Genomic DNA, 11,656 nt, shown 5'->3' on the forward strand with positions numbered 1-11,656 from the left:
TTACAAACTGAGAATAGAAATGGAAGAACTGATGGCCGGAAACGTGGGGTTAGACAGATTAAATACCTATTCCGAGGAAGAGCTTCTATTTATCTGTAAAAGTCTTACCCGTAATACCAGAGTGTACCATGAGAAATTAACAGACACTGCCGCCAGTATGGGAATAGATATTGGGAAATCAAAGCCATTACAGAAACCCTACAGAGCAGAATTCTCAGACAAAGATCTAGAGAATATGAATGTGTCAGGAAAGAAGGTACAGATCAAGGAATTGTTGAACGTGTTACAAAAATGGGGAGATTTAGAGAAATGGAAAGCCAGGTGGGCAAAGAAAAAGGAAGAGAGTAGATCCAAACAGATGACTTCTGAGTTTGTTTTAAAGGAAGCTGACAAGCCAGAACAGTTATATCCTATGCGAGAAGTGCCAGGTGGAAAGTATGTGCATGTTCCATGGTCCAGACAGGATATTGTGTCCTTTACTAATGATTTTCCGAAATTACGAGAAAAACCCGTGGAGTGGTACAGACAGGTAGAAAGGTTTGTGAAAGTACAAAAATGCCTGTGGAAAGATCTGGATGGGTTTTTCGATGTAGTAGTTCCCGTAGATTTGTGGACAGAATGTAAAATTGCCATTGGTTGGCCTAGTGAGGAATACCCGAGGAACCCTACTACAGGAGCTCCTTCCGATGAGGTAATGAAAAAATACGATCAGGTAATGTTACACCTGAAGGGAAAGGTGCCTGCAAAGGAAACTGATTGGACCAGAATAGATAGAACTACACAGGAAAGAGATGAGACTGTGCATTCCTTTTATGAAAGACTGTTACAGGTGTTTAAAACATACAGCGGTATAGATAACATCGAGATGAAGGATATGACCCACTTCATTTACAGGTTTGTAAATGGTTTAAGACCTGAAATTTGCCAGTGGATCAAAGACAATAAAATCTGTTGGCAGTCTAAGAAAATAGATGAAGTTTTGCGATACGCAAAGTATTGCGAAGACGAGATGGCTGATAAGCGAAAGGCTTTAAAGGAAAAGGTTATGTGGGCACAAGTCAAACTAGCTGAACAACACGAAAAGCAATTGGGTAAAATGAATAATAATTCCCAAAATCAAGGTTCTCAAGGTGGAGGGAAGCCCAAAGTGAAAATGAGCCGAGAGGAAGCCAAAAAGAAATTTCCCTGTCACGGGTGCGGACAGATAGGGCACTAGAGAGACGAGTGTCCATACGCACAGAATAATAACCCCCAAACCACTGATTTAAATCCACAGACGCACAATGAAAAACCGAGAAAGAACCAGCAACAGGTAAAATCGAGTCAGTTGCCTCGTGCACCTAGACCGAATTTTAAAGGAAAGACACCGCAGGGTGAAGACATAGAAATTTGGGGAGGAAAAGAGGATAGAAATGCAGCAACCTCGCAATTTTTGTTGAATGACACTTTCCTCTGTGACGAACAATACTGACGGGGCCTGAGGGGGGAGGATGAGGAGTGCGTACTTGGTGCCTCCTTGCCGGTAGACCAGTCAGGGCCATACATTGAAGGAAAGGTTGAAGGCAATGATGTCACCTTTCTGTTGGACACTGGGGCTACCCGTTCTACTGTAAGAACAGCAGACGTTCCAAACCTACCCCTCTCGGGAGAAGCCATCCAAGTAGTGGGCATATCTAATCAATTAATTAGTACCCCAGTTACTGAATCCATGGAGATTACAATAGGGAATTTCAAAGAAATGCATAGATTTGTTGTCTGTGACACCAGTCTTGTAAACCTAATAGGACGTGATTTGTTGTGCAAAATGAATTGTACCATCTTTTGCTCACCAAAGGGCGTCGAAATTCAAACCCCAGACGAAGATGGAATATACAAACTAATGTTAATAAGACCTGAATCAGAAATTAAAAGACTGACAATACAAGACTTACCTGAAGAACTCCAACAGACAGTGAAACCAGAAGTATGGGACTTTACTGGAAAAGATGTAGGATTAATGGCAAATGTAGACCCAATTAAAATAGCTATAAAAGAAGATGCAGTTTACCCAAATACTAGACAATACAAAATGAGTGCAGAAGTGAAAGCTGGAGTTGCCATTGAAATTAAAAAGATTGCTAGAAGCAAACATTATACAAGAAGTGTTGAGTAGCCCATGTAACTCACCCATAATTGGAATCAAGAAACCTAGTGGTAAGTACAGAGTAGTGCAGGACCTGAGAAAGTTAAACAAAATCGTTGTTCCTTGCTGTCCTATTGTTCCGAACCCAGCAGTGATCCTGTACCAAATCCCATGGAATGCTGAGTGGTTCACCGTGATTGACCTATGTCATGCATTCTTTTCGATCCCATTGCATCCAGACAGCAAATTTCTTTTCTCATTTGAATTCGACAGTCACGTGTTCATTTGGAATCGCGTTCCTCAGGGGTATACAGAAAGCCCCTCAATATTTAATCAGATTCTGAAAAAGTGCCTTGAATCTTTGGTCTTACCAGGAGAATCAGTTCTGGTGCAATATATAGACAACCTCTTGGTGGCGTCTAAAAGTCAGAAAGACTGTGTGACTGACACCATTGCTTTACTGAACCATTTAGGTGAAGGAGGACATAAAGTATCCCCTGACAAACTACAGTTCTGTACCTATTCAGTAAAATATCTGGGGCACCAGATAGAAAAGGGAGTCAGGAAAGTTACTTCAGAAAGAATCAGAATAATTCGAAACATGCAGATACCCAATACTCAGAAAGAAGTCAGAATGTTCCTTGGAGTCGTAGGTTACTGCAGACAGTGGATTGTGGGATTTGCAGTCCTAGCAAAACCTTTGATAAAAATGACAAAGAAAGGAGTAAAGGATCCAGTGGAATGGAATGAGGAAAGCTTGACAGCATTTACGAAATTACGAGAATGTCTGTGTACAGCCCCTGCTTTGGGAATGCCTGATTATTCGAAAGAATTAGCACTATTTTGTGATACACGAGACAATTGTGCACTGTCAGTCCTAACCCAAGAGCATGGTTTGACTAGACGTCCAGTAGCATACTTCTCTGCTACATTGGATCCAGTGGCTGCTGGATTGCCTGGATGTCTGAAAGCAGTAGCTGCAACTTGCATGAGTCTTGAACAGAGTGAATCCATCATTATGGGACATCCTGTAACTGTGTATGTTCCACATGCAGTTGTAATCCTACTGACCAGAACTAAGACCCAGTATCTCACAGCTAATCAATCAATCATCAATCATTGCCACTTGTAAAGCGCGCTACCTACCCGTAGGGTCTCAAGGCGCTGGGGGGGGGGGGGGTGCCGCTACTGCTCGAACAGCCAGGTCTTCAGCTTCTTCCTGAAGGAGAGGTGGTCTTGGGTCAGGCGCAGGTCGGTCGGGAGGGAGTTCCAGGTCTTGGCGGCCAGGTAGGAGAAGGATCTTCCTCCTGTAGTCGCTCTTCGGATGCGGGGGACGGCGGCGAGGGCGTGGTTGGCTGATCGGAGGTGGCGTTTGGGAGCGTAGAAGTTGACTCGGCTGTTGAGGTAGCTCGGGCCTTGGTCGTGTAGGGCTTTGTGTGCGTGGGTGAGGAGGCGGAAGGTGATTCTTTTGTTGACGGGGAGCCAGTGAAGGTCTCTCAGGTGTCCGGAGATGTGGCTGGTTCGTGGGATGTCGAGGATGAGTCTGGCTGAGGCGTTCTGGATCCGCTGGAGTCTCTTCTGGAGCTTGGCGGTGGTACCGGCGTAGAGGGCGTTGCCGTAGTCCAGTCGGCTGGTGACGAGGGCCTGGGTGACGGTCTTCCTGGTCTCGGTGGGGATCCACCAGAAGATCTTCCGTAGCATGCGTAGGATGTTGAAGCACGCCGAGGAGACGCTGTTGACTTGCCTGGTCATGGAGAGGGAGGTGTCCAGGATGAAGCCCAGGTTGCGCGCATGGTCTGTCGGTTTGGGTGCGGTGCCCAGGGCGGGGGGCCACCAGGAGTTGTCCCAGGCGGAGGGCGAGGAGCCCAGGATGAGGACCTCCGTCTTGTCCGAGTTCAGTTTCAGGCGGCTGGTCGTCATCCACTCGGCTACCTCTTTCATCCCTTCGTGCAGGTTGGTTCTGGCGGCGGCGGGGTCGTTGGTCAGGGAGAGGATCAGCTGGGTGTCGTCGGCGTAGGAGATTATGCTGAGGTTGTGTTTGCGTACGATGGCCGCGAGGGGGCTCATGTAGACGTTGAAGAGGGTGGGGCTCAGAGATGAACCTTGGGGGACGCCGCAGATGACTTCGGAGGCCTCTGACTTGTACGGTGGTAGGCGAACTCTCTGTGTTCTTCCGTCGAGGAAGGAGATGATCCATTCCAGTGCCTTCCCCTGGATTCCGGCGTTGTTGAGCCGCTGTACTAGGGTGCGGTGGCAGACCGTGTCGAAAGCCGCGGAGAGGTCTAGGAGGATGAGGGCCGCTGTTTCTCCCTTGTCCATCAGGGCTCGGATGTCATCGGTGGCGGCGATGAGGGCGGTCTCGGTGCTGTGATTGGCCCGGAAGCCGGACTGTGAGGGGTCGAGGGATCCGTTCGTCTCGAGGAAGGCGGCCATCTGCTTGTTGACGGTCTTCTCGATGACCTTGGCTGGAAACGGGAGGAGCGAGATGGGTCGGTAATTCTTGAGGTCGGTGGGGTCCGCTGTTGGTTTCTTGAGTAGAGCGCTGAGTTCGGCATGTTTCCAGCTCTCCGGGAAGATGGTGGTGTCGAAGGATGTGTTGATGATGTCTCGCAGGTGGGGTGCGATGACAGCGTCGGCCTTGTTGAAGACGTGGTGAGGGCAGGGGTCTGTCGGTGATCCGGAGTGGATGGAGTTCATCGTGCGGATGGTGTCTTCGGTGCTGATCGGGGTCCAGGCATGGAGGGTGGTGGTGGGGGGTGGTTGTTCGGTCCTGGTGTGCGTAGGTTGGTTGTTGAAGCTGTTGTGTATGTCCGCGATCTTGTTGTGGAAGTATGAAGCGAGGGAGTTGCAGAGGTCTTGCGATGGGGTGATGTCGTTGTTACCAGCGCTGGGGTTGGAAAGCTCTTTCACGATGTTGAAGAGTTCCTTGCAGTTGTGTGCGTTGTTGTCCAACCGGTCCTTGAATGCTGTTTTCTTGGCGGCGCGGATCAGCTGGTGGTGTTTCCGGGTGGCAAGTTTGAAGGAGGTCCTGTTGTCTGGTGTTGGTTCCCTTCTCCAGACTTTCTCGAGGGCTCGGCAGTTCTTCTTGGAGCTCTTGAGTTCGTCGGTGAACCATGGGGCCTTCTTGCTGCCGGGTCTGCTAGGCGGGGTCCTCAGTGGGGCGAGTTCGTCGGCGCAGTTGCTGATCCACTTCGTGAGGTTGTCGGCGGCCTGGCTGGGGTTCGCTGAGCTGGCAGGAGGGTGCTGGCCCAGAGAGGCGGTGAGCTGGTCTGCCGTGATCTTGTTCCAGCTTCTGCGGGCGGCCTGTTGCTGGTGTTGGTGGGTCGTTGTTCTCTTGAAGGTGAAATGGACGCAGCTGTGGTCCGTCCATTGAAGCTCTGTGGTGTGGCTGAAGGTGACGTCTTTGCTGGATGAGAAGACGGCGTCGAGTGTGTGTCCGGCGAGGTGGGTGGGGGTGGACACCAGTTGCTTGAGTCCCAGGTTGGCGAGGTTGTCGAGCAGGGTGCTGGCCAAGTATGAGAGGATTCTTGTAGGTGCTGCAAATGTAGTCATTACTCGGTGTAACATATTGAATCCAGCAACCTTATTACCTGAGTCACTGATTGCAGAAGCGAAGGGAGAGGTCGAGCATGACTGCATTGACCTGACTGAGTTTAGTACCAAACCACGCCCAGATATCAAAGAAATGCCCCTGACTGTAGAAGATTACGAACTGTTTGTAGATGGCTCATGTCTGAGACATGAAAATGGAGGCCTAAGTGCTGCCTATGCTGTGGTCACAGTATCCCGTGCAATAGAAGCATCTTATCTATTTGGAGTAAAGTCTGCACAAGTAGCCGAATTGGTTGCATTGGCAAGAGCCTGTAAAATTGGGAAAAATAAAAGAGTAACCGTATATACTGACAGTCAATATGGTTACGGAGTTGTGCATGACTTTGGCCAATTGTGGTTGCAAAGAGAGTTTCTGACTTCTTCAGGTACTCCTATCAGAAATGGGAAATTGGTTCAGGAATTACTGGAAGCAATCCAGTTACCAAAAGAATTGGCAGTGGTCAAGTGTACTGCTCACAAATCTGGTGACGACAATGTGACAGTAGGTAATCGATATGCTGACCAAGTAGCCCAACATTGTGCCAGACATCGAATGTCTGTCAATATCAAATTGGGGGGATATGGAAACAGCTGCCAACTTATGGTGTTTGAGAATGTGCCTACATGGGAGGAATTGAGAGATTTACAGAATGCAGTGACACCAAAGGAAAAGGGAAAATGGAGAAAGTTTGGTTGTCGACAGAGAAACGAGGATGGTGTCATTGTTGGCCCTAATGGTATGCCTGTGTTGCCTGACAGCCTGCTTGCTTCTATGGCCAGATTAATACATGGAAATGCACACATTGGTAGGGATGCCATGATACGTGTTTTCCAATAGACATGGTTCAGCTCGAAGTTCAGGAAGGTAGCAGAGTCACTCTGCCAGAGGTGCTTGACATGTCAGCAATTCAAGGCTGGGAAGAAAACAGTTGTTGAAATAGGTAAAATTGGGAAAGCAGGAGGTCCTTTTACGAGATTACAAATTGACTTCATTCAGTTACCCCTTTGTAAAGGAATGAGATATGTCCTTGTCATTGTCTGCCTATTTTCAAAGTGGGTAGAAGCTTACCCGGCCAAGAAGAATGATGCCATCACTGTAGCCAAGTTGTTACTGCGAGAACTAATACCTAGGTACGGGGTCCCGGTCACAATTGAATCAGATAGAGGTGGGCATTTTCAGAATGAAATAATTGGTCAGCTCTGTGAAGCATTCAGGATTACACAAAAGCTGCACTGTGCATATCGTCCAGAGGCTTCTGGAGTGGTGGAACAGATGAATGGCACTATCAAGTCGAGACTAGGAAAGATGTGTGAGTCTACTAGCATGAATTGGATAGAGGCTTTACCTCTTGTTCTGATGGGAATCCAAAGTATTCCAGACCGAAATACAGGCCTGAGTCCCCATGAGATCCTGATGGGAAGAGTGATGAGACAAGCATGGGTACTAGGACACAAACTGATAAGCATGTCTGATGATTTGGTACTAGAGTACTGCAAGAAACTGGGTGACCAAGTGAGTTCTATCTCTCACCAGATTGGGGAAGACGCCGTCGCCAGTCCAGCAACTCCAGTCCATAAATTGAAACCAGGTGATTGGGTGGTACTCAAGAAACACACTTGTTCAAGTTGCCTTGCACCGAAGTGGGGAAAACCAAGACAAGTGATTCTGGTGACCACAACAGCGGTGAAGTGTGCCGGTGTGCCGAAGTGGATTCATGCTAGCCACACCAAGAAGGTGACCGAAGACGAGAAAACTGATGCTGAAGGTTGTCCAGCTGAGGGGTCTCCAGACGTTGGTCCTGAAATAGCTGATGACGAACAACCGAGCACCAGTCAAGATGAGTGGATACCTATAATCGACCTGACAGATGATCCCATAAGAACAAGAAGTCAAACCTATTCAGACAGAGAGTGGAATAGTGAGGAAGAGACAGGAATAGGAGGAGACAATCAGATTATCGAAATCCATGTCAAATCTGATGAAGAAGCAGATCAGATAGGGACAGAACAGGTGATTGACACACCTCCAAGAACTCCTGAGATCGAAAAGGGACAGACAAAACAAGGGCGAAAGTTCAAGCGGAAGAAAATCAAAGGTTCGAAGTGCTTGATCAGGATCAGATAGAGTTAAACCAATTTGTTCAGGACGCAGAAGTTGAAACATCTAAAAGTCAAATCCAGTCTACACCTGAACAAGGCCAGCTTAGCAACCAGGCAGAAGAAAATGAAATAAGACCTGGGACTAGTCAGATAGAAAGGGAGGAAACAGAAACAGAAGTGCCACAGCAAAATGAAAATAAGAGAGCATTAGAAGAAAGCCAAACCGCAGTGCCAGCTAAACGGTTCAAGGAAAAGAATAAAGAACCAAGATACATTAAAAGACTGAGACTAAGATTGAAAACAGTTGAAGAAAAACTTGAGCAAAGAAAGCAAAATTCCAGTAAAACAGAGCAAACTGGAGAAAACTCCAAACGAAGAAGCGACCGAATAAAAAGATTGAACGAAAAATATCAGGATCCTGAATGGACTTACTTGGTATTGGAAGAATTTGAGGAACTTGAGATAACTGACGAAAGTGACAAAGAAGTGACGGCTGATCAGTCTGCCGAAGAAGAAGAAACAACCTGAAAGTTGCTCAGTGTAAGCAACCTGTGCAAAGTTACAAAGAGGGGTTGAGAAAAGCTTCTTTTGAGCAGAAATGTCTGATTCAAGTGTGAATGGAAGACCTAGACGTAATTGCTGTAAAACATGCTGTAAAGTATGTATATGTAGTGTAGCCTTAGTGTTAATATTATGGATAGGACTAACCATTACTATTCCTTATACCACAGAGACTGTGACGAAAAATGAAGAAGAAGTGACATCACAAAGTGTAGAAGGACATGAGAAAGCACTTCGCATTAGACAAACTAAATTGGACTTAGAAGCACCAGATGAGGAAGGACTACATTATCACGGAATCAAGAACCAGACTCTTTTAAACGTATTCGCTAACCTTTTAGTGCATTATGTAGAAACCATGGAAATAGAAGACTGTTACGTTTGCATGAAGCTACCTACTTCTGTAGCTGAGGGAGTGACATACCATCACTTGCCCCTAACAATTGGAATTTCCTGTAGTATTTTAGCTAGTTTATTTTACAAAAGAGGACCGTTACAGTACTATTACTCTAACTCAGACGTGATATTTTCTGAACTTCGTATACGTGGAAATCTGAACCCTGTACATACAAAAAGTGATGTAACACGTTATATGGGAGAATATTTTCTGACTATAGGTACCATAGATTTAGGTGAAGCACACAGAGATAACTTGACCTGTTCATTGCATGAACAAGAGAAAGTGTTCTTAAACATGGCAGAGAAAAGAAGAGAAAGTTTCCAAAGAAAAGCGAATGATAAAAGGCAGAAAACTCCTAAGTGGGCTGAAAACATGGGAAGCACCTCAAATGGTGGGGCTAGTCCTGCTTTGTTGCTGGATTTTGAGAGAAAAGGGAAACTTTGTCTTCACTGAGAAAAGACTAGTTATTATAATAACATTTTCATTGGTTCCAGTCAATGTGAACACAATTACAAGGTAATTGGAGGTTGGGGTTTCAAAAATGGGTCAGAACCTGTGTTTCCCGGAATTTATTACATATGTGAAAACAAGGCTTATTTCAAATTGCCGGATCACTGGTATGGAAGCTGCTATTTTGGAATTGTCTTCCCGAAAATATACCATGTGAATGAAATTGCTGGAAGCAATGAAAACACTAACAGTTTAGTGCATAGTAAAAGAGAAAGTGTAGGTGAAATAATGGGTAGTATATTTAGTGCATTGATACCTGCAGTGGGAGTGGTTCTGAACACACACAGAATTTTCAAATTGTCAACTATAGTGGATCGGTTGTCTACTGACACTGCTAGTGGATTTCTGATGATCAATACCGAAATGGTTGCGATCAGATCTATGGTTTTGCAGAACAGACTTGCTCTTGACACCTTATTAGCAAAAAAAGGCGGAGTCTGCCGAATGTTGAAAGCACAACATTGTTGCACTTACATACCGGACAAGAGTGTGCAACTCAAAAGGTATGTGAGGAACATTACAAATTTGGAAAAGGAACTCAAACCACTGGAGGTTGATAGTGCCTGGAAGAGACTTACTGATGGTCTCTCCGCTGTAGGTCATTGGTTTTCTAATTTAGGTAAAGGTTTTTTGTTCAAGGTACTGATGCCAATTGCAGTAATAGGTTTTATTATACTCCTCATATTTGTCTGTTGCAAATGTCGCAAACACCAGAAGAAATATACCGTGAACAAAAGAGGCGTGAAACGGAGTGTGGATGAACTTGAATTAGAGGAACTGAATAATCATATTTATAAAAGGGTGAAGAATTCTCACCCTAACAAAGATACGAAAGAGATATTGAATCGAATGTTGGAGGATATCGAATTGGGAAAGTTGTGAAAGTTGGCATCTGATTCCATTAGTTTTGTGATGATAGTAAATATCATCAAAGAGGGGATTGATGGAGCAAGGATTAGCACGTTACGCGACTTGCTTGAATTCATGAACCTCGAATAACATGTAACAGAGTAACCCAACATGTTTTGTCTTACTAACTTCCCTTTATTTTGACATTTGGGGTGTCCTAGCGAGGCTTGCCTATGTGTTTACTAAAACTTAATAACGCTTGTCATTAAAAATGGCCGCTGCTTGGCAGGGTTTCTTCTGCGCATGCGTTAGTCACACTCACGTGACGTGACGTACTTACAGTTCTGGTGGGAATCTTTGCGCTTGCGCATTAGTATTAAGATGGCCGCTTTGTATCCTCACATGGTGAAGCTTGCGCTGCTGCTTTTTTGTTATTGTTTGTTTTGCATTTAACCATAATGCTATAGTTAATATAAAGTAAGGGGGTATAAGGTAGCTATTCATGGTATACAGTGTAATCATTAATTTCTGTGTTTTAATTTGTTTTCGCTTACTTTTCATGTACCGCGTTCTTGAGGGTCTGAGAAACACTCGTGATTCCATATTGAACAGCCTTTCTGCGCATGACAGTCTTTGGCCGGTGGCATTGAATCCCTGCCAACCAGAGGTCCCAGCCAAGATGTGCCTGGGAAGATGCAGCTTCGCCTAGCAGAAGAAGCTGTACTGTCCTGCAAATGCAACAATTGTATTTTATTCATTGTGTTCTGTAAAATATGTCATGGGAACCCCAAAATCGATAGGCGGTCCCAGAGTATGTTAATGCAGGCTTGTAGAAATGAAATGTGATTGGTGTGTTGACCTGGCCTACTTGGGGACCAATCGAAATTGGGGATTCTGACACTTGCAACATTTGGGGGGGTGGTACACTGACCCGAAAACAGTATAACTAACCTAGGTTTAGCTAGAGAAATTGTCCGACTTGTCTGAATAGCTGACCTGTCACTGACCCAACACACTCAATAGGTAACTGATACAGAGAGCTGCGGAGCACTCTGTCCAAACTTTCCATAGACTCTAGAGGTTTTAAACCTTAAGTGCTGGCGGAGCACTTTGCGGGGAAATCGATAACCCAATCGGGGTTCTGGCTGATAGCTGCAGAGAGGGTGGAGCGCAGGCATTTCTTCCAAACTGCGGGTGCTGGTCTTACCTTGGTGGTCCTGTCCTGATCTTATTCTGGGTTTCCTGTCCTGTCCTGAGGTGTCCATTCTGCACCTGCTGTCCCACTGATGACTGTCCTTCCTTGGGGTCCCTCCCGTCCTTAACTGACCCGTGGCCAGGGTTGGTCTTCACACCATACTAGGTAAATATAGAGCTGAGAAATCTATTCTGCATCTCCTATTTTCCTTTCTTTGCTTTAATAAAGTCATACTCTTGCATATTTGATTTTCCATGCTTTTTGCACCACTATATGAGCAGGTCATATCTTATCGTTGTTATTTTATCATATACCATTGTCTTACCCA

This window comes from Lissotriton helveticus, chromosome 10 (genome assembly GCF_964261635.1).
Source record: "Lissotriton helveticus chromosome 10, aLisHel1.1, whole genome shotgun sequence".
NCBI classification, from domain to species: domain Eukaryota; kingdom Metazoa; phylum Chordata; class Amphibia; order Caudata; family Salamandridae; genus Lissotriton; species Lissotriton helveticus.